Source organism: Sminthopsis crassicaudata, chromosome 1, assembly GCF_048593235.1.
Source record: "Sminthopsis crassicaudata isolate SCR6 chromosome 1, ASM4859323v1, whole genome shotgun sequence".
NCBI lineage: Eukaryota > Metazoa > Chordata > Mammalia > Dasyuromorphia > Dasyuridae > Sminthopsis > Sminthopsis crassicaudata.
This window is the reverse complement of record NC_133617.1, coordinates 196,064,941-196,087,546: the sequence shown is the minus strand read 5'-3', so window position 1 is coordinate 196,087,546 and position 22,606 is coordinate 196,064,941.

Genomic DNA, 22,606 nt, shown 5'->3' with positions numbered 1-22,606 from the left:
TCCCATACATTTTACATGTGTTACAATATAGTCTAGGTACAATACATGTGTGTAAATACCATTTTCTTGTTGCACAATAAACTTTAGATTCCGAAGGTACATGTAACCTGGGCAGACAGATATTAGTGCTAACAATTTACATTCACTTCCCAGTGTTTCTTCTCTGGGTGTAGCTACCTCTGTCCATCATTGATCAACTGGAAGTGAGTTGGTTTTTCTTTATGTTGAAGATTTCCACTTCCATCAGAATACATCCTCATACAGTATTGTTGTTGAAGTGTACAGTGATCTTCTGGTTCTGCTCATTTCACTCAGCATCAGTTGATTTAAGTCTCTCCAGGCCTCTCTGTATTCCTCCTGCTGGTCATTTCTTACAGAGCAATAATATTCCATAACCTTCATATACCACAATTTACCCAACCATTCTCCATCTGATGGACATCCATTCATCTTCCAGTTTCTAGCTACAACAAAAAGAGCTGCCACAAACATTTTGGCACATATATGTCTCTTTCCGCTCTTTAGTATTTCTTTGGGATATAATCCCAGTAGTAGCGCTGCTGGGTCAAAGGGTATGCACAGTTTGATAACTTTTTGGGCATAATTCCAGATTGCTCTCCAGAATGGCTGAATTCTTTCGCAACTCCACCAGCAATGTCCCAGTGTCCCAGTTTCTCTGATCAGTAGTGATTTGGAACACTCTTTCATGTGAGTGGATATAGTTTCAATTTCTTCCTCTGAGAATTGTCTGTTCATATCCTTTGACCATTTATCAATTGGAGAATGGTTCGGTTTCTTATAAATTAGGGTCAGTTCTCTATATATTTTGGAAATGAGACCTTTGTCAGAACCTTTGTTTTTAAAAATATTTTCCCAATTTGTTACTTCCCTTCTAATCTTGTTTGCATTAGTATTATTTGTACAGAAACTTTTTAGTTTGATGTAATCAAAATCTTCTATTTTGTGATCAATAATGATCTCTAGTTCTCCTCTGGTCATAAATTCCTTCCTCCTCCACAAGTCTGAGAGGTAGATTATCCTCTGTTCCTCTAATCTATTTATTATCTCCCTCTTTATGCCTAAATCATGGACCCATTTTGATCTTATCTTGGTATATGGTGTTAAGTGTGGATCCATATCTAATTTCTGCCATACTAATTTCCAGTTTTCCCAACAGTTTTTTCCGAATAATGAATTTTTATCCCTAATGTTGGTATCTTTGGGTTTGTCAAAGATTAGGTTGCTGTATCCTTTTTTGTCCTTTGTATTTAATCTGTTCCACTGATCTACCGGTCTATTTCTTAGCCAATACCAAATGGTTTTGGTGACTGCTGCTATATAATATAGCTTTAGATCAGGTACACTTAGACCACCTTCCTCTGAGTTTTTTTTTCATTAGTTCCCTTGCAATTCTCGACCTTTTATTCTTCCATATGAATTTTGTTGTTATTTTTTCTAGGTCATTAAAATAGTTTCTTGGGAGTCTGATTGGTATAGCACTAAATAAATAGATTAGTTTGGGGAGTATTGTCATCTTTATTATATTCGCTCGGCCTATCCAAGAGCACTGAATGTCTTTCCAATTATTTAAATCTGATTTTATTTTTGTGGCAAGTGTTTTGTAATTTTTCTCATATAATTCCTGACTTTTCTTTGGTAGATGGATTCCCAAATACTTTATACTCTCAACATTTGTTTGGAATGGAATTTCTCTTTGTATCTCTTGCTGTTGCATTTTGTTAGTGATATATAAAAATGCCGAGGATTTATGTGGATTTATTTTGTATCCTGCCACTTTGCTGAAATTTTGAATTATTTCTAGTAGCTTTTTAGCAGAGTCTTTGGGGTTCTCTAAGTATACCATCATGTCATCTGCAAAAAGTGATAGTTTAATTTCCTCATTTCCTACTCTAATTCCTTGAATCTCTTTCTCGGCTCTTATTGCCGAGGCTAGCGTTTCTAGTACTATATTGAATAGTAGTGGTGATAGTGGGCAACCTTGTTTCACTCCTGATCTTACTGGGAAAGGTTGCAGTTTATTTCTATTGCATATTATGCTTACTGAAGGTCTTAAATATATGCTCCTGATTATTCTAAGGAATAGTCCATTTATTCCTATACTCTCAAGAGTTTTTAGTAGGAATGGATGTTGGATTTTGTCAAATGCTTTTTCTGCATCTATTGAGATGATCATATGGTTCTTATTAATTTGATTATTAATATGGTCAATTATATTAATAGTTTTCCTAATATTAAACCAGCCCTGCATTCCTGGAATAAATCCTACTTGATCATAGTGTATTATCCTGGAGATGATTTTCTGAAGTCTTTTTGCTAATATCTTATTTAAGATTTTAGCATCAATATTCATTAAGGAGATTGGTCTATAATTTTCTTTCTCAGTTTTCGATCTACCTGGTTTAGGTATCAGTACCATGTCTGTGTCATAAAAGGAGTTTGGTAGGACTCCTTCATCCCCTATTTTTTCAAATAATTTATATAACATTGGGGCTAATTGCTCTTTAAATGTTTGGTAGAATTCACATGTGAATCCATCTGGCCCTGGGGATTTTTTCCTGGGGAGTTGATTAATAGCTTGTTCTATTTCTTTTTCTGAAATGGGACTATTTAAGCAATTTATCTCCTCCTCTGTTAATCTAGGGAGCCTATATTTTTGGAGGAAGTCATCCATTTCACTTAAGTTATCAAATTTATTGGCATAAAGTTGGGCAAAGTAACTCCTTATTATTTCTCTAATTTCCTCTTCATTGGTGGAAAGATCCCCCTTTTCATTTGTAAGACTATCAATTTGATTTTCCTCTTTCTTTTTTTTGATCAAATTTACCAAAGGTTTATCTATTTTATTGGCTTTTTCATAAAACCAACTCTTGGTTTTATTTATTAATTCAATAGTTTTTTTTACTTTCAATATTATTGATTTCTCCTTTTAATTTTTGTATTTCAAGTTTAATTTTTGGTTGGGGGTTTATAATTTGGTCTTTTTCTAGCCTTTTAAGTTGTAAGCCCAATTCGTTAACCTTCTCTTTCTCTATTTTCTTCAAATAAGCCTCTAAAGATATAAAATTTCCCCTTATTACTGCTTTAGCTGCATCCCAAAGATTTTGATATGATGTCTCATCATTGTCATTATCTTGGGTGAAATTGTTAATTGTTTCTATAATTTGCTCTTTCACCCAGTCATTCTTTAAGATGAGATTATTCAGTTTCCAATTACTTTTTGGTCTATTTACCCCTAACTTTTTACTGAATGTAGTTTTTATTGCATTGTGATCTGAGAAGAAGGCATTTATTATTTCTGCCTTCCTACATTTAATTTTGAGATCTTTATGTCCTAATATATGGTCTATTTTTGTATAGGATCCATGAACTGCTGAGAAGAAAGTATATTCCTTTCTATTGCCATTCAGTTTTCACCAAAGGTCTATCATACCTAGTTTTTCTAATGTTCTATTTACTTTTTTAATTTCTTTCTTGTTTGTTTTGTGGTTTGATTTGTCTAAATCTGAGAGTGCAAGGTTGAGATCTCCCACTATTATAGTTTTACTGTCTATTTCTTCTTGCAGTTCTCTTAACTTTTCCTTTAGAAAGTTAGATGCTATACCACTTGGTGCATATATGTTTAGTATTGATATGGCTTCATTATTTATGCTACCTTTCAGCAGGATATAGTTTCCTTCCTTATCTTTTTTAACGAGATCTACTTCTGCTTTTGCTTGATCTGAGATAAGGATAACTACCCCTGCTTTTTTGGCTTTACCTGAAGCATAATAGGCTCTGCTCCAACCTTTTACCTTTACTCTGTATGTATTTCCCTGCTTTACTTGTGTTTCCTGTAGACAACATATTGTAGGGTTCTGCTTTTTGATCCAATCTGCTATCCGTCTCCGTTTGATGGGATCGTTCATCCCATTTACATTTACAGTTAAAATTACTAATTCTGTATTTCCTGCCATCGTATTATCCCCAGATTATGCTTTTTTCCCTTGACCCCCCTGATCCCCCTCCCCGATATTTAATTTACAGACCCCCCTTGTGACGCGCAACCCTCCCTCTTTTTTTTATTTATTTATTTTTTTAGGATCCCTCCCCCCTCCCTCCAAGTCCCTTCACTTATTCTCCTTTTCCTTTTCCCTTTTCCTCTCCTCCCTTTTAATGAGGTGAGAGAAAATTCTCTGAAAAACAAATATGTTAATTATTTACTCTTTGAGCCTCTCCTGATAAGAGTAAGATTCACACAATGATTCTCCCCCTCACTAAGTTCCCTCAGATATGGTGTATTTTCTATGCCTCTTCCTGGGATGTAGTTTCCCTCTTTTTATCATTCCTTCCCCTTTTTCTGAACCGACCTCCTTCCCTTTACTACACCCCCCTTTTTTTCTTTTATATCAGTAAAATCAAATTATCCTTGAGTACTTTTTATATACCCACAACAGAGTTACAGTTCTCAAGGGTTCTGTGTACCTTTTTCTGTTTCTCTTCAGTCTTGTGGATGTAGATCAAATTTTTTGTTTAAGTCTGGTTTTTTTCTCAGAAACATATAGAATTCCTCTGTTTCATTGAATGACCATCTTCTTCCATGGAAAAAGATGCTAAACTTAGCTGGGTAGTTCATTCTTGGTTGCAGTCCTTGATCTTTTGCCTTATGGAATATCAGGTTCCAGGCCCTTCTATCTTTTAATGTGGAGGCAGCCAGATCTTGGGTGACCCTTATTGTGGCACCTTGGTATTTAAATTGTTTTTTTCTAGCTGCTTGCAGGATTTTCTCCTTTGTGTGGTAATTCTGCAGCTTAGCCACAATATTCCGTGGTGTTCTTTTTTTAGGGTCTATTTCAGAAGGAGTTCGATGAATTCTTTCCACATCTACTTTCCCCTCTGTTTCTATTATCTCTGGACAGTTCTCTTTGATAATTTCCTGTAAAATAGAATCTAGGCTCTTTTTTTGGTCATAGTTTTCTGGAAGTCCAATGATCCACAGATTATCTCTCCTAGATCTATTTTCCAGGTCTATAGATTTTCCCAGTAAGTATTTGACTTTGTTCTCCAGCTTCTCATTTTTTTGTTTTGTTTGACTGATTCTTGGGTTCTCTGTGAATCATTCATTTCTATTTGTTCCATCCTGACTTTTAAGGAGTTATTTTCTTCTTTCACAGTTTTTAGTTCTTTTTGTAAATGCCCAATTTCGTTTTTAAACGAATTATTTTGCTCTATTGAATTTTTTTCCATTTCCCTAATTTTTTTTTTTGAGAATTATTTTCTTTTTCCAATTCAGAAATTCTATTTTCTTGAGACTTTTTTATCTTTTCCAATTCAGAAATCCTACTTTCCTGTGTTTTTTTAACCTTTTCTAATTCATAAATTTTGTTTCCCTGCATGTCCTGTGAATTCTTTATTTTTTCCAACTCCAATTTCAGGACGTTGTTATTCTCTATCATAACTTCCCTTTCCTTTCCCCATTTTTCTTCAAACTCCCTTAATTTTTTAAGAGTTTCTTCTAGGAGAGAGTTATGTGATGGGGGGCAGGAATCGTTCCCCTTTGGGTTGTTATCTGCTGACTCTCTGCTGTTAACTTCCTCGGGGTTGGATACCTGCTCTTTCTCTGTATAGAAGGAATCTATAGTTTTTCTGGCTTTTTTGCTCATACTTAAAAAATCTTTTGGGGTCTGTCCCTGGGGTAGGAAATTATTTATTTACTTCTTTACCAGCTTCCTCCCAGACCGGATGGATGCAGCGGCTCCTGTGCCTGAGCTTAGAGAGAGCTCTGGGAGAGAGTTCCCCACCCCCTCCCTGGAAGTGCCTCAGAGGTGATTAGCACTGCTGTGCCCGAGGGCGCTATGTTTTCCCTGAGATTTGAGACTGAACAGTAAAGGCAGCACAAAGCCTAGCCTATGTGTCCGGGTGGGGCATGGATGTCTGCAGCAGGTGACGTGAAAAGCCCCTGTGCTCAAACTGGAAGTGTCTGCCAGAAACCGCGGTCCCTAGTTCAAAGGTTCCGCTTCTCTGGGACTTCCTGGAGCTGAGTTCCACTCCCTCCAGCTAAGCTAGGCAGTGTGTGTTGCCTTGGGCCGTATCCACCCACTTGTCAATCTCTTAACTATTCTCAGGTGGTAGCTGAGGCCACACCCCCTGGTGCCGAGATCTGCTGAGTCACCTCCAGGGTCCGGGGAAAATCTAATCTGAGTTTTAAAATATTTTGGCTTTCTCTTCTGAACTGCTAAATAATTAGCAGAGAAGAGCTAACAGCCTGTGCCAGATTCCTTTACCTCAGTGGCTTCTCTGATCCCAGAGCCCTCCCCAGCGCAACCTGTGCAGTGTGCCACTACCCCACCGTCTGTGCTGGCCTCTCTTCTTCCTCCCCTGGGAACTGACCTTTAATGTTGAAACTCCAGATTCTCTTCAGCTGGTAAGTCGTGCTTCCAGTCCTTGTGGTATCTGTCAGTCCTGGGCTTATTCTGAGGCTGATTTATCTAATTGGTTGTGAGGGAGTGAGGACCTTTACAGAGTCGTGTGTTTCTTCTCCGCCATCTTGGCTCCACCCCGAATATCTATTTTCTTAAAAGAATATTGGTAAACTGTAGAATGTCCAGAGGATTTTGTTGTGAGGACTGAGACCATACCATCAGTTGAAGAAATTGGGAATGCTTATCCTGAAGAAGACTTAAGGCAAATATGAAATTTGTCTTGAAGTATTTGAAGGCCATCACATAGAAGAAGGGATTGATTTGTTTATCTTTTCTCCATGAGCTAAAGTTGGAGGACATAAAGAAGAGAGGAAAATTTTTGCTTGATATACAGAAAAACTTTATAACTCTTAGTTTTTCTGAAATGAAATGAGTTTACTTGTAATATATACTCCCTATCACTGAAAGTATTTAAAAAAATGATTAGCTGATTATTTGTCTAGGATGTTGTAGGAATGATTCCTGTCAGATTCCACTTTGTATTAAGAGTTTTTTGAAGTCCCTTCCATTTCTTAAGATTCCATGAAATATGTATAATGTATGCTGTAGAAATGAAAACACAAAGGGATAGCAATATTGTGATGTTTTAGAAAAAATTTTAAATGTCACTTGAATATAAAGCAGTAATGGCTGGGAGATGCACTCAAACTTATAAATGCTCAATGGAGTTAAATAGACTTCTCCACAGACTTGGCAGCCTTCTTTGAGATGTTGCATTGGCTGGTGGTTAAAAATACTATAAGGAAAGGGAAAATATGAAATCCCATATTTTGAGGGACCAAAGGTAATAGTATTGTATCACAATGTTTTTTTTTTAATTTTTTCTTCTTTTAGAAATGTTTGGTTACCAGATGTTCCTAATTTGATTCATTTCATTGACTCCTTACAACCTGTTCTAGTAGCTCTTCAAAGAATTTATTTTATTGCCATATGCTTTAGAAATTCTCTGTCTTGTCTCTGCTATGTTAATGCAGTCCTAATGACATATCATATCTCTTAGGAACTGCATATGGGATTAGTCCCTTTCCACTTAATTTCAGTTACTCCTCTAGAGATTATTTCTTGCCTTTTTTTATTGATCAGTTTGTTTATGATGTAAATGATTCTACTATAAACATACTACATTTTATTTTTCTGTTGCAAATGTCCACCTTTTGAACTAATAATATCTCTTACAGTTTGGCACTTATCTTCTAAATAACAATTGCATTACATGCTGACCTTGACAGAGGGAGTGAGGAAGGTGAAGATGTAGAGATGCAGTAACATAAGTATCTTCTAAAAAAAAATACATTTGTACATAAATGGCAAGTTCTGGCATTCAATCAAACTTCTTAAGAGGCAGCATTGATATACTAATTGAATTTGCTGAAAGTATCAACACAGCCATATGTATCAAAAAATTCTATTTTATTTAGAATGCTCAAATTAAGAATAGTTGTTCACTTTGTGAATACATGATAAGAAGATAATGATTTTAAATTATTTTCAAGCCATAAATATGACCCCTTTCTTTCATATGCTTGTCACATTTATATCTGCATGTGAAATTATATTTTCATATACAATTAACACATATAAAATGGCTTTCAAGTAGCCATAATATGATCTTCAAGATCTCAAAAAAATAAATTGAGTCCAAAATTTTCATCAGTCCATTCCACTCTTCCTAATATTGAAATAATAATGAATCTGATTTTAGTGATTAACCTATAATTAAATGAAATACAGTGTTTGGGCAGCCTATCGTATTTTCAATGTCAAATTAATGTTACCCAGACTATTGTTTCAGATATTATAAAAATAGATACAGAAGTGGTACAATACTATTCTAGAAGGGATACAGTGCTATTCTACAAGGGACAAATGGTTAAAAGATACATTACATGTTCAAAAGAGGAAATAAATTGCAAATAATCATTTGACAAAACTTTAACTTCTCTTGTAATCAAATTTTTAAAAATTAAGAGAATTTTGAAATTCTGTCTTCCACTCACCGAAAACAGCAAGGATAATCCCAAATTGTGCTGAGTGAACTAAAGATTGATGGAATCTTCTTGGAGAGCAATCTATAATACATTGTAAGGGTTATAAAAATAATTCTTTGTCCTAATGATTCCTTTAATGGGATTGTACTTAAGAAAATATTAAAAACAGCATAATCATGGGGAAAATTATAAGTAACTTAATATTGAACAATTGGGCAATAACTTAAAAATTATCATATGTAAATAAAGTGTGGCAATTATAAACATAAAGAATATTAAAATGAGGGAAAACATGATATAAGGCAAAGAATAAAAATTAGAAAATCACTGATATAAAGATCAAGAAATCATTTAATCAGCCCTCTCATTTTATAGACAAGGAAATCAATTTCCAGATAAGTGAATTGTTCAAAGTGATATTTGTTCTATACATTTGAGGCAGAATTTGAACTCGGATCTTATGATTCTAGAGCCAGTGTTCTTTCCTCTCTCTCTCTCTCTCTCTCTCTCTCTCTCTCTCTCTCTCTCTCTCTCTCTCTCTCTCTCTCTCTCTCTCTCTCTTCATATATATATATATATATATACATATATATATATATATTGTATTTATTATTGTATTTAATTATAAATATAATTTATTTTTATTATTATCATTAGTATGGGTATACTTTATAAAATGAAATGTGGGCATACTCTTTAAGTTTAAATAACTGCTCTAGTTTTATGAGATACTATGGACAAAATTTTCTCTAAACACAGCTGTATTGAAATCTCTACCTTGAGAGGCTATGCTGCATTTTGTACATCAATAGCATAACTTCTTTAAAATTTTGAGTTCTTAATTCTCTTACTCACTATTACCAGTCCCCTACCCAATGAGAAGGAAAGAGATATGATACATGTAAAAATCATACAAAACTCATTTCTATATTAGCCATGTTGCAAAAAAACAAAAACAAAAACAAATAAACAAACATAAACAAAGCACAGAAATAAAGTGAACAAAATACATTTCAATAAAAACTCAGACTTCATCATTTCTTTCTCTGGAAGTGGATAGCATTTTTCATAATATGTCTCTTGGAATTGTCTTAGATCATTATATTGATCAAAATAGTCAAGTCAATCGCAGCTCTTCATTCTACAGTGTTGTTGTTACTATGTACAATGTTATTCTGATTTTGTTCATTTTACTTTGCATAAAGTTCACATAAATCTTTCCAGGTTTTTCTGTAAGCATCCTGCTCATTATTTTTTTTAGCAGAATAATATTCTATCCCAATCAAATATCACAGATTGTTCATCCATTTCCTAATTGATGGGCATCCTCTCAATTTCCTATTCTTTGTCACCACAAAAAAAGTTTCTATAGATATTTTTGTTTATATAGTTTCTTTTTCTTTGATCTTTTTGGGATATAGACCTGGTAGTGATATTATTGTTTAATGGTTTTATAACCCTTTGGGCCTAGATTCAAATTGCTCTACAGAATGGTTGAATCAGTATATAACTTCACCAATAATGCCTTAGTGCCCCAGTGTTTCCACATCCTCTACAACATTTCTCATTTTTCTTTTCTGTCATAATAGTCAATCTGAGGGGTGTGGGAAGATACTTTAAAGTTGTTTTAATTTAATAGCTCTGATCAATAATGATCTAGAACTTTTCTATATGACTATAAACATCTTTGATTTCTTCTGAGAGCAGTTTTTTCACACCCTTTGTTTTTCAGTTGGAAAATGACATAAATTTGACTCACTTCTCTATATATTTGAGGAATTAGGCCTTTATCAAAGAAACATGCTGTAAATTTCCATACACCAACTTCTACCCCTACCATTCTCTTACTTCAGTTTCCTTCCTTTCTCCTAATTTTGGCTGCATTGGTTTTGTTTGTACAAAAATTAATTTAGTTTTAAAAATTAATTTAATGTAATTAAAGTTATCTATTTTATTACCTCTGTTTTTCTATTTGGTCATAAATTCTTCACTTAACCATAGATCTCACAGGTTAAAATTTTCAATGTTCTCCCATATTACCTTTTCTGTCTAAATCATGTATCCATTTTAACCCTATCTTTATTTTATATAATGTGAGAAGTTTCTGCCTACATTGCTTTCCTACATTTGTCTAGTCAGGTAGATTATCAAGTATTTTATATTGCTTGCAGTTATTTTAAATGAAATTTTTCTTTCTGGATGCTGGACTTTGTGGGTAATTTATAGAAATTATGATTTATGTGGATTTACTTTATATTCTGTAACTTCGCTAAAGTTGTTAAGTGTTATCAACTAGTTTTTTAGGTGTTTTTCTAATATTGTATAAGTAAGCCATAATCAGCTCAGGGGTACAATGGATAAAATGCTGGGCCTAAAGTCAAGAAGATTTCAGTCTGGCTGTGTGATGCTGGGCAAGTCACTTCACCTCAGTTTGTCATCCATAAAATGAGCTGGAAAAGGAAATGGCAAACTTCCAATATCTTTTCCATGAAATTTCAAATGGGGTGATAATCAGATAGAGCTGAACAAGAATATGTATACTTTTATATTATCTGCAAGAGTTTTATTTCCTCATCACCTATTCTAATACCTTCAGTGTCTTTTTCTTTTCTTATTGTCACTTGCTTTATGTCTCATCTTACTGGAAAAGTTTTAATAGAAATTATATTTTGTCAAAGACTTTTTCATATTTACAAATCATATGGAGTTTTTGTTTTGTTATTGATATTATCAGTTATGCTAATGGATTTCCTGATATTGATCCAGTTCTGTATTCCCAGTATAAATCCCACCTGGTCAAAGTATATGATCTTTGTGATATATTGCTGTAATCTCCTTACTATTATTTTATTCAAAATTTTTGCATCGATATTCATGAAGAAAATTAGTCTTTAGTTTTCTTTCTGTTTTTTTCTTCCTTATATAGGTATCAGTATTATATTTGTATTATTAAAAAAATTGATAAAATTCATTCTTTGCCTATCTTTTCAAATATGTTATATAGAACTAGAATTAATTGTTCTTTTAATGTTTGGTAAAATTCACTTATGAAGTCTTCTGTTCTGAGGACTTTTTCCCTTAGGGATATGTTCAATTTCTTTCTCTAAAATAGTTATTTAAATATTCTGTTTCCTTTTCTGTTAATCTAGGCAATTGTAAATATTTATCCATTTCATTTACATTGTCAGATTTATTAGCACATAATTGGACAAAATGGCTTCTAAAAATTGCTTTAATTTCATCTTCTTTGGTGGTAAATTCACCTTTTCAGTGTTTCATAGTGGCAATTTGGCTTTCTTCTTTTTCTTTAAATCAAATTAGCCAATGGTTTTTCTATTTTTATTGCATTTACTCCCATAGAGCCAGTTCCTCCTTTTATTTGTTAAATTTTTAAAAATTCAACTTTATTAATCTATTCTTTGATTTTTAATCGCATACCCAATTCATTGATTTGCTCTTTCTCTATTTTATTGATGCAAGCCTTTAGAGATGTAAATTTCCTTTTAGGTACTGCTTTGTCTGCCGCCCATAAATTTTGGTATGTTGTCATTCTTTTTAGTGAAATTATTGATTTCATGAAGGTCCCATGTGCATCTGAGAAAAATGTATACTCCTTTCTATTTACATTCAGTTTTCTCTAGAGAATTATCATCTCTAACTTTTATAAAATTCTATTCATTTCTATCACTTCTGTCTTGTTTACTTAATATTAGATTTGTCTAGTTCTGAGAGGGGAAAGTTTTAGTCTCCCACTAATACAGTTTTACTGCTTATTTCCTCCTATCACTCATTTAATCTTACCTAGTTTTTAATCTTTGAAAGGGCATTGTCTCAGACAAACTGAAGCATGATAAAAACCTTAATTTTAAAAGACCAAAGTCACTTATTGCACCTTGGGATATTGCTCATTGACTTGTGTTATGACATTCAACTTCAGTGACTCTGGAGGAAAAAGTAAGACTGACAACTTACGATAGCTTTGCCTCGCTTAAATCCAATTCACATACAAGTCAAGACATCAACCTCATGTCTCATGATATCATTGGTCTTCCCTGAGAAGAAAGGACAAACAACAACAACAATTTTTCCTTTAAGAATTTGGATGTTATATCATTCAATATGTCTTATATTAATATTACTTAGTTGTCTATTATACCTTTTAGTATCCCTGCTTATGTCTTTTTAATTAGGTCTACTTTTGTGTTTGTTTTATCTGAGATCATGATTGTTAACCTTGCATGTGTGTGTGTGTGTGTGTGTGTGTGTGTGTGTGTGTGTGTGTGTGTTGGTTTTTTTATTTTAGATGAAGTATAATAGTTTCTATTTCAGCCCTTTATTTTTACTCAATGTGTCTCTCTGTTTCAGATATCTTTGTTGTAAAACAACATATTGTTGATTTCTGGCTTCTAATCTATTCTGCTATTAGCTTCCATTTTATGGATGAATTTATCCCATTCACACTCACAGTTATAATTGTTGTTATAATTATTGTATTTCCCTCCATTTTATTTTTTTTCTTGCTTATCTATCTCTCCCTCTCTCCCTTTCCCCTCCCCTTTCTTTCCTCTCTCTCTCTCTCTCTCTCTCTCTCTCTCTCTCTCTCTCTCTCTCTCTCTCTTTCTCTCTCTCTCTCTGTCTCTCTCTCTTTCTCTTTTCCTCTCATTCTCTGTCTCTCTCTTTGTCTCTGTCTCTGTCTCTCTGACTCCTTTTTTTTTTTTTATTACTTCCCTATTGTGTAATATAAATGTCTACATCTAACTAAGTCTATATGTTATTCTCTCTTTGAGCCAATTCTGATGAGAGTGAGGTTCAAGCATTGCCTACCACTGCACTCCCCCATTTTTTCCTCCAATGTAAAAGCTCTTTCTTTACACCTGTGTGGTACGGAAATGGTGAGGGGTCACCATTTAATAAAAAAGCTAGAGAGAGCTCTAGAGAAAAGCAAAGTTTATTGTACATTCTAGCAAGAAGGGTGTCCCACCCTTTGAGCAGACAAAGGAAGAGAGGAAGCGCCTCCTGTGGGCAGGACAGCCCCTTTAATCCCTAATGAAAAACACCCCCTCCCACCACTGACCCTTATCCTCATTGGCTGAGAGTCTTACATTCTAAACTCGAGATCTGCCCATGAAATTGAACTTGACCAATAAGTACATAGTTGCCCATATTTAGCTGAAATAGGGAGGAGGTATCATGAGAGGGGAATACAATTATGCCCTTGACTCGATGTTCACAGTCCTTCAGGCCTACTCAAACTCTGAAGTAGATGAAGCCTTACTTGATTTTCACAACTGTCTTGAAAGATCTCACCTCATCTCATTCACACCTCTTTTATAAGAGATGATTTTCCCATTCTTCTTCTCTTTCCCTTTTCTCCAATGCACCCCTTAATTTTAGTTTTAAATTATCATTTTATCTTATTTAATTCGCACCATACCCTCTGTCTATGTATATTTTTTCTTTTTCTTTTCTTTTTTTTTTTTTTTTTGAGGCTGGGGTTAAGTGACTTGCCCAGGGTCACACAGCTAGGAAGTGTTAAGTTCTATATTTTTGGATATAGAAATGTAAACATTTTAACCATATAAAATTTCTTATGCTACCTTTTTATGCTTCTCTTGAGTCATATTTAAATGCCAAATTTTCTACTCACATCAGTTTTTCTTTTTTATCAGGAATGCTTTAAAGTCCTCCATTTCATTAAATATCCATTTTTTCCTTAGTAATTATACTTTTTTTTAAAAAAAGGTATACTACAAATTAATATTAGCAACCAAATAATAGCATTAAAACTAATTTTCCTCGATTTTAAAATTTTTCTCTCTTCAATCTATTTTCCAAGTCAGTTTTTAAAATATTTCCCTTTTTGTTTAAATTTTTTGGCTGTTATTGTTTCTTGATGTCTTATGGAGTCATTATCTTCCACTTGCCCATTTATAATTTTTAAGTGATTATGTTTTTCAATAACCATTATTAACCATTTGGTCAATTCTATTTTTAAGGTGTTACTTTTTTCAGTAATATTTTTGTGCCTCCTTTAACAAGCTGTTGACTCTCTTTTCATAATTTTCTTGCATCATTATAATTTCTTTTATCAATTTTTTTCTCTACTTCTCTTATTTGATTTAAAAATATTGCTAAATTCTTCCAGGAATTTTTGTTGGGCTTGTATCCAATTTATGTTGTTGTTGTTTTAGGCTTTGTGATTGTTTTTGATGTGGGTTGTGGTCCCTTTAAGAAACTAATCCTTTCAGATGGATTTATTCCTTTCTGATTCCCAGCTCCTCCTAGCTGATGCATTAACAATTCAAGAAGCTAGGACCTTTGATTCACAAATCCTGGTCAAAAGGATCCCTTTGAATTGCAATAGAAGATCTGGACCCTCCCAGCCCCCATTAGATCCAAGCCAACTTGGGACTCCACCCATGGGCCCTTTAGCTAAATTTCTCATTAAAAAAGAGCCAAGCTGGAATCCTCTCTTTGCTGAGGTCCTAAACATGGCAGCCTTACGCCTGGCATGCCAAGGATCTCTACCCACTAGAATACTGGTTCTAGTGCCCTCTTATCTCTACCTTCACCTTTTACTAACTAGACTTTAACTTTACTTCCAAACCCCACAATAAACTTCTTTTATCAATTTATGTTTTTGGGTCTGTAAATTCCTTTTCAGGAGATTCTGCACCTCTACTAGATTTCTTTTTTTTAACTCTGTATCCTTGCGCTGAATCCAAAGGGGTTGCAGGGGAGCTCTATTTGACTCCCTATACCCCGAACCTGCCACCCTAATTTCATTTAGGTACCCCAATTCTAAACCTCATCATTTTGACAATGATATCTTATGAATTTGTGTTGGTCTTTCTTGACCCCACAGTAGCTTTTTATTTTCAGTTTCTTTTGTTGTTGTAGTTTGCTCATTTTCTAGTCTCTTTCTTAACTTTTAATTTTACATTAAAATTGCACTCTGTTCCCAGCATGGAAAGTCATTGTCCCAAACCTCAAGTGCTACTTGTTAGGATTCTTACAAGGTGCTAAGTCACTAGAATAGATATATCTAATTCAGTATGATTGATCTGACCCTACAAGGAGATGTTATGGGCCAGAACTTGAGACAAAGTACTGAGTAGAATTGAGGAGACAATGGTTAAATCTAATTTAGCATTGATTTAATCCTACAACAAATAATGCTTTCCTCCTGATATAACCATCGGTGTGTACTCAGTGTGCGCCATATAAGCAAGAAGCTCTCAGGGACAGGGAGACAGGCCTCTAAGAAAGCTAACCGGGACCAGGAAAAGATTCAGGACTTTGAAGGACACAATAAAGGATCTGGACTTTAACTCCTTGCTGCATTATTGACCTACACTGAAACAAAGGATGCTTCCAGAGCTCCCCAAGAGACCTACCCCCAAGAAAACAATTACATTTTAGAGAAATAGAACATTACAGCTACTGTTTTCAGTATGGGAGCCTGTAGGTTTTTACAGCTTCTAAGGAAGTGTGGTCACTTCTCTCCTGTCCTGTGCTCTGGTTTTTACCTAGGAAGGGCCCCTGTTCCCTGAAACTGCAACTGCCATTGTTCTTCTTGACCTTAGAATTGTGACCAGGTCCTCTGCTCCCCTCTAGCCACAAGTGCTAATGCTCCTTTCTGCCTTGAAAGAAGCTTTCATCCTGTCAGAAATCACAAGTACTCTTCTCTATCCTGGAAATGCAACCAGGACCCTGTACTCCTAAAGATGCAAACACTAGTGCTTCTCTGCCCAGAACTGTGACCTGGAACAATGCAACAGTGTCATGCACACAATGACAGAAAAAGGTCTCCTGAAATCTTTAACAATTGTCTGATGTTCTTACCACCTCTGGGCTAAGGGTTCTTGAAGATGCTGCTGCTGGTGTTGCCAGGTGGCCCCCTACCCCTACCCTTCTTCCTTCTGCCAACCTCCTAAACTGTCTTGGGCTGGAAAAATGTCTTACCCTTACTTTTTATTGGCTTTGCCACTGCACAATTTTATTTGAGACGTTATCTTAAAGTTGTTCAGAGAGGAATGTTGGAAGAACTCAGCTGAATTGCTACTTGTACTCTGCTATTTTGATTCCTTCTCTATCTGACTTTAAATGGGGACCATACAAAATACTGATCTTTAAATAAAATCAGTAAAAGTTCTGATACTTCTTGGTTGGTAAGTAAAATACTTTTAAGGTAACTGTAATATGCAGTCAGATAAGCAAGAAGAAACAGCAAGATCCCTTCTTTTATATCTATCAATGAAAATACATGGACCAGGGACATACATTTTCCTCTCATAACCTCTCTAAAAATAATTCCTGAAGTTTTATTATTGCTTTTTTATTTGTTTCTTAGACTTGTAGAACTAAATCATAGAACTTTAGAATCAGAAGACTTCAGAGAATATCCAATAGAACCCATCATTTTCCATGTAACAGATATTTTTAACTTCTTTTAGAAGTTTTACTGGAGGAAATTAATCAGTAAAACAATGGAGAAAGGAAGATAAATATGTGGGTGAATAGTCCCTATTAGCTTCTAGTTTCTTCTTCCTTTGACCTTGACGAGATTTCCAGTTAACTAATTTGGAAGTAATAGAAAGGATTACCTTTGAGATTTCTGATCTGTTTTCCAGGCCATTTCTACTATGCTGTAAGGAAAAAATAGATGGAAACTGGAAGCCTTCTAGGTACCGTCTACCCATAGGTTATTGATGCTTGTACCTCCTACCCTTGCCATTGAGCTGGTGCATGGCAATGGAAGAATCAGACAAAACCCAGATGCTGCAATGGCTTCAGCAGAAACAAGACACAAGAGACCCAGCAAAGATGTTGGGGTACAAGGCAAACTAGTGCCCAGAGGCAAGAAGGAGTCAGGCTGGATTGGACTGGCAGCTACCTCAAAACCTCATCCATGGGTAAAACTGGGCTACCCAGGATGAATCCCCATGTTTTCTCACATTATTATCACACACAAATGAGAAAATTAAGCCCAGGTCATTGAAGTAACTTGGCTAAGTAATAGGAGGAACTCTATAGACTTAGATTGCTTCTCAATGATGCTTTTACTAAAATATCACCAATAAGTTAAATATTCATTATCATTCCATATATTTATATCTTGAGCATCAAGCTCTTACTGGCCAGATAGTAGGGCTTAATAAATGTTGATTGACTATTAGCTAGAGACTATTGGAAATAAAAATAGTTTAAAAAATTATAAACTTCTTAAGGAAATTATAAATCCTAAAATAGAATATACGAAAATTTCTCATTTCCTTGTGTTTTTATTTGAGTGAAAAAAGTGTAAGACTAGTAGCAGCTTGCAGCCTAGCTTCTCCTTCCAAATGAGCTGAGCAGATACTACCTGACTATTTGAAGTTAATTCAGCTGGCAGAAAGTCTGAGTGTTACATAAAAGCTCTTATTTTAAGGGTGGAGTAGAATTGATTAGGTTTCTTGTTCCCAATATGATACATAGAGAAGAACATTTCAAGTGAGACTTTTTTTTTTCTGATCAGGAAACCTAAAATTCAAAGATGTTTATTTTTGTTTTTCCATTAGAATCTAAATGAAAATATTTCTCTATGAACTTTGGTGACCAAAAATTTCCTGGAAGAATAAATGTCAGACAGGGTTGAAATAGCTAGTATGCCTTGCAAATTGCTACAGGGCTAGGTTCCCATGGAATTTCAGAGCATACAGTGTGTTTATATTTATTTAAGCAGGAAAAAAGACATCTATCATGCTTTTAATATGGTGGGCAGCTTGTGTTAGCAAGTTTCCACTCACACACATACATATGTCTAAAGCTTTTTATAGAAACTTAAAATCCAAAGACTCATGGAAAATAATTCAGTAAAATAAATCTATCTTTGATTTAATTAAAAGAGAAGGAAGTCTATAAAAGTTTGGGAAAGGGAATCTGTGATTAGATCACACAGGCTATCTAGTCATCCCTTGCAAAGAAGGTTTATAATCTGTCCCTAGGATCAGGCTGTTGTTTAGTCCATGGGGGTCAAAAGGAAATAGTCTGCATTTTTTTATGTCCTAGCACATTCCCAACATTCTGATTCCTATAGAAATAAAATGAAGAAAGGAACTTGCTTGAGTTACTGATCCATGATGAATTCATTCTCTGAAACAGGTAAGCACACCTTGTCATGTTCTGTACAATTGAAATGGATAGACGAAATGGAATTGTTTTGCCTCAGTTCTTTTTTGTAGGTGAGTCAAGTTCTTAGTGAAGACACTGGAAAGACGGAATAGAGGTGGAGGTTAAAAGATAAAAGATTTGGAATAGAAGACAGAAGTTCCCTCAGGAATACAGATAAAACATTTTATAAAATTTCAAGATGTCACAAAATTGAATAAAATATTTAATTATCCTTTTAGTGAAATAGCAATGTGAATCAGAATTTTTATGACTCATCCATGACTTTTTCAAAATGCTTTCTCATGAGCTTTTTCCTTATTACATAGCTTCAGGAAAATGAAGTACTTGATATCTATGGAGAGTATCATGGTCTATGATATTAACAGACAGAAAATCTAAGTCCTAGTCCTAATTTCCCTTGAACCTGAACGTACTTTTTATTTATTCTTCTACCACCTCAGCGTCTTCACTTATCTATGGAGTTGGCAATTACATGCTGAATGTTTAATAAGCAACTTGCTCCCTAGTGTCTAAAACCTTACTGAGAGTAAGTTAAGTGCATGGAAAAGCACAGTAATGTTTAAAGGGCACTTGGGTACTATTTATTGCATTACTAGGTGGCACAAATGTATTAATGCTACAGTGCATTAAAGGAGACTCTAGGGATAGCAAATTTTACTATTTAAACCATAAATGAGACTCAGAAGTCTGACAGGCACAAGATTCATAGAGTATTATATGTGAATTTTAAAATAATTTATTCTTCTATCTACCCAGTCTTCTTCATATTCAACTTTGATCATTTTCTGATGCTGATGAAGGGATACCTATCAAACCACAAATACTACCAATCTCAGATTCCATACTCGAATCATTTTCATTCTGGGACTAATTCAAGAATTTGTATAAGGGCAGAGTTGAGAAACCATTTCAATTTAGGATTTCTGAATTTGGCAAATAATAATCTTAAATTTGTAAATTGCTCCTCAGTCTACTCTCAAATTTCTAAAGTCTTAGAGATGACATGGTAGCTGTTTAGACTTCTATGTCAGGACTGCTTTGTATCAGCACAACTCCCATCTCCAATTGTCTTTGGGCCTATATCCTTGAGGGTAGATAAAAACATTGAATAGAAAGATCAAGGTTATTTCATTGTATTCAACCCTTCTTGGTAAATGCAGTCTGACATTTATCTTATCAAGAATATAATTATATTCTTCAGTAATTACTGAGAACAGTATCTAGATTTGTATCCCATCAGCTGGTCTCTGAGACAATTCACACAAAAGTTGGAAATTTGCAACATGATTTCTATGACTTGGAAAACATACTAAAGTCTGGTAGAAAAAAAAATGTCATAGAAGTAAAATTAATTTCTGCTGTTTTCAGAATTGCTCTCTTAAAAAATATTCTTTCTGAAGGTTTGACCATTTTGGTAGATACAGTTGACTAAAATTTATATTGCAAAACTGTTTTCAGTTTGTGGGTATATTTGTTTTTTGCTGACATCAATTGAGTTAAATGGCAACTTACTGACTCACAGTAAAAATCTTGATATATTGCCACAGTTAGAACAACAAACTAACCTTTTTTTTTTTTTCCTTTGGACAAAATTTTACCAAGAAATAGTGGAGAGCAATACTGTTGTAAATGTACTATTAGCCAAACTCCTGAAATTTCTTATGGTATTATAATAATGTATTTAAGACCATAAAAAACTACAATATTTTTAGATCCAATATAAGTGCTTTAAGCTGCTTCTCAGTTTTAATTAGAATTACTAATGGTAAGACTCACTGGGAAGACAAATTCAAGATTTCAATACTTTAAATCTTACGGGGGAGGGAAACTCTGTTCCCTTTAAAATGATCACTCTGAAATTATGTTCCCTTTTGAGTCTCAAACCCTCCTTGGAAAGGCATATCCCCCAGATAAGTTATTGGGATGCCAGAGACTTTGATTCAATTAGAAATCTTGGTCAAAAAGCACCCCTTTGAAGTGTCTTTAATTGCAATTGGAGATCTGGGCTGGATACCAATAAGCATCTAGGCCTGGGAACTTTGGTTTTCTTTTCAACCTGAAACCTGAGCCTCAGAGATTCTTGTTTAAAGGGAAGTTTCTGAACTCATTCTTTGTAGAAAGTCCAAAGCAGCTTACTCTGCTTCTAGGACCCTGCCCATTGAGAAGGCATTCTCTTCTCAGTGCCAGCCTCCACTTCCTTAATAGGACTTTGCCACTAAAGAAGTCAGTCTCTTACCAAAATTGGCTTCCTATCCAACAATAAACTTCCATTTTTGCCAATTAATAATTTGGGTTTCATGAATTCTTTCATGAAGAACCTACACCGACCAAAAGGGGATTTTAACAACTCTCAGACTGCCACTAACCTCATCAAATCCTTCAGAAAATAGAGAGAAATTTCTGAATAACATCTCCATTTTACTTCAAATCCATAAAATTAACAAATGTGATTAAAACTAGAAATAATTGAAGTTAGAACTAAATGAAGATAGGTACCTTCATATACTACTGGCTATGAGTTGATTCAACCATTGTTGGTTCAACAACTATGAGTTGGTTCAACCATTCTGCATGAATTAGGCAAGAAATATGACTAAAATATTTCTGCTCTTTGATCTAGTGATATCATTCCTAGGTATGTGCTTCCAAGGAAGCTGATTAGATAGAGAAAAGGCCCCATGTATATATAAAAATGTTTATAGTGGCATTTTTTGTAGTAATTAGAAACTAGAAGTACAGAGGATGACTATTAATTAAGGAAGTTGGATGAATTATGGTATTTTAATATAATGGAATATGGAATGTTATTGTATTATAAAAATTAACAAATATTAAGAATTCAGAGAAATTTAGAAGTTATGTATGAACTGATATAGAATAAAGAAAAAAAGTCAAAAGAACAATATGAATAATGATCATGTTAATATAAAGAAAGGAAAATCATATCAATGCACTGATTAATATTGATTCCAGACAACTGATTAGAAAATGATGGTGGGAATTAAAGTATGTACATTATTAATATATTAGTTTATTTATCTCAATTGTACTTTTTTATTATAAGAGAAGGGTTTATGGGGAGGAGAAGAAAAAGAGGATATACGGCTAATGACAACTATATATATTTTTAAAGTATAAACAGAAAAACAAAAGACTCCATAAATATGCTGTTAGTTACTGTTTTGTAGAACTCTTAGAACAAATTATTAAAGAAATAATTTGAATTTTCTTTATGGAATGGCAGAGGAGGAGGAATAACATTGAGGACAAAAACTCAACAATTTGATTCTCTTCCCTAAGTTCATGTCAAAACACAATGGAACATATAGTAGGATATAGTGCTCTTTTAAAAAAATTGTTATTTTTTTTGGTTATACAATATAATAACGTTTTAAAATACACATTTCTTTATGAATCATGTTGGGAGAGAAAAATCAGAACAAAAGGGAAAAACCATGGGAGAGGAAAAAAAAAATAGAAAAAAGAAGTGAACAAAAGAAGTTGATTTATATTCAATCTTCAAAGTTCTTTTACTGGATGCAGATGGCATTTTCTATCCAAAGTTTATTGGGATTGCCTTGAATCACTGAACTACTGAGAACCATCCATAGTTGATCATGAATCTTGCTGTTATTCCTGGTTCTGCTTGTTTTGTTCAGCATTGATTCATATAAATCTTTCCAGACCTTTCTAAAATCAGTTTGTTCATTATTTTTTATAGAACAGTAATATTCCACTACCTTCACATAACACAACTTATTCAGCTATTCCCTAAATGATGGGCACCTACTCATTTTCCAATTCTTTGCTACCACAAAAAGAACTGCTATATTTTTTCACATGTGGGTCCTTTTCTCTGCTTTATGAATAAAAGTGCTCATTTATAGAAAGATGTATATGTAGAAAAAGTAGGAAGGGAAGGGAAATTCACTTTTAGAGTTTTGCTTTAGAGAACATACACTTTTA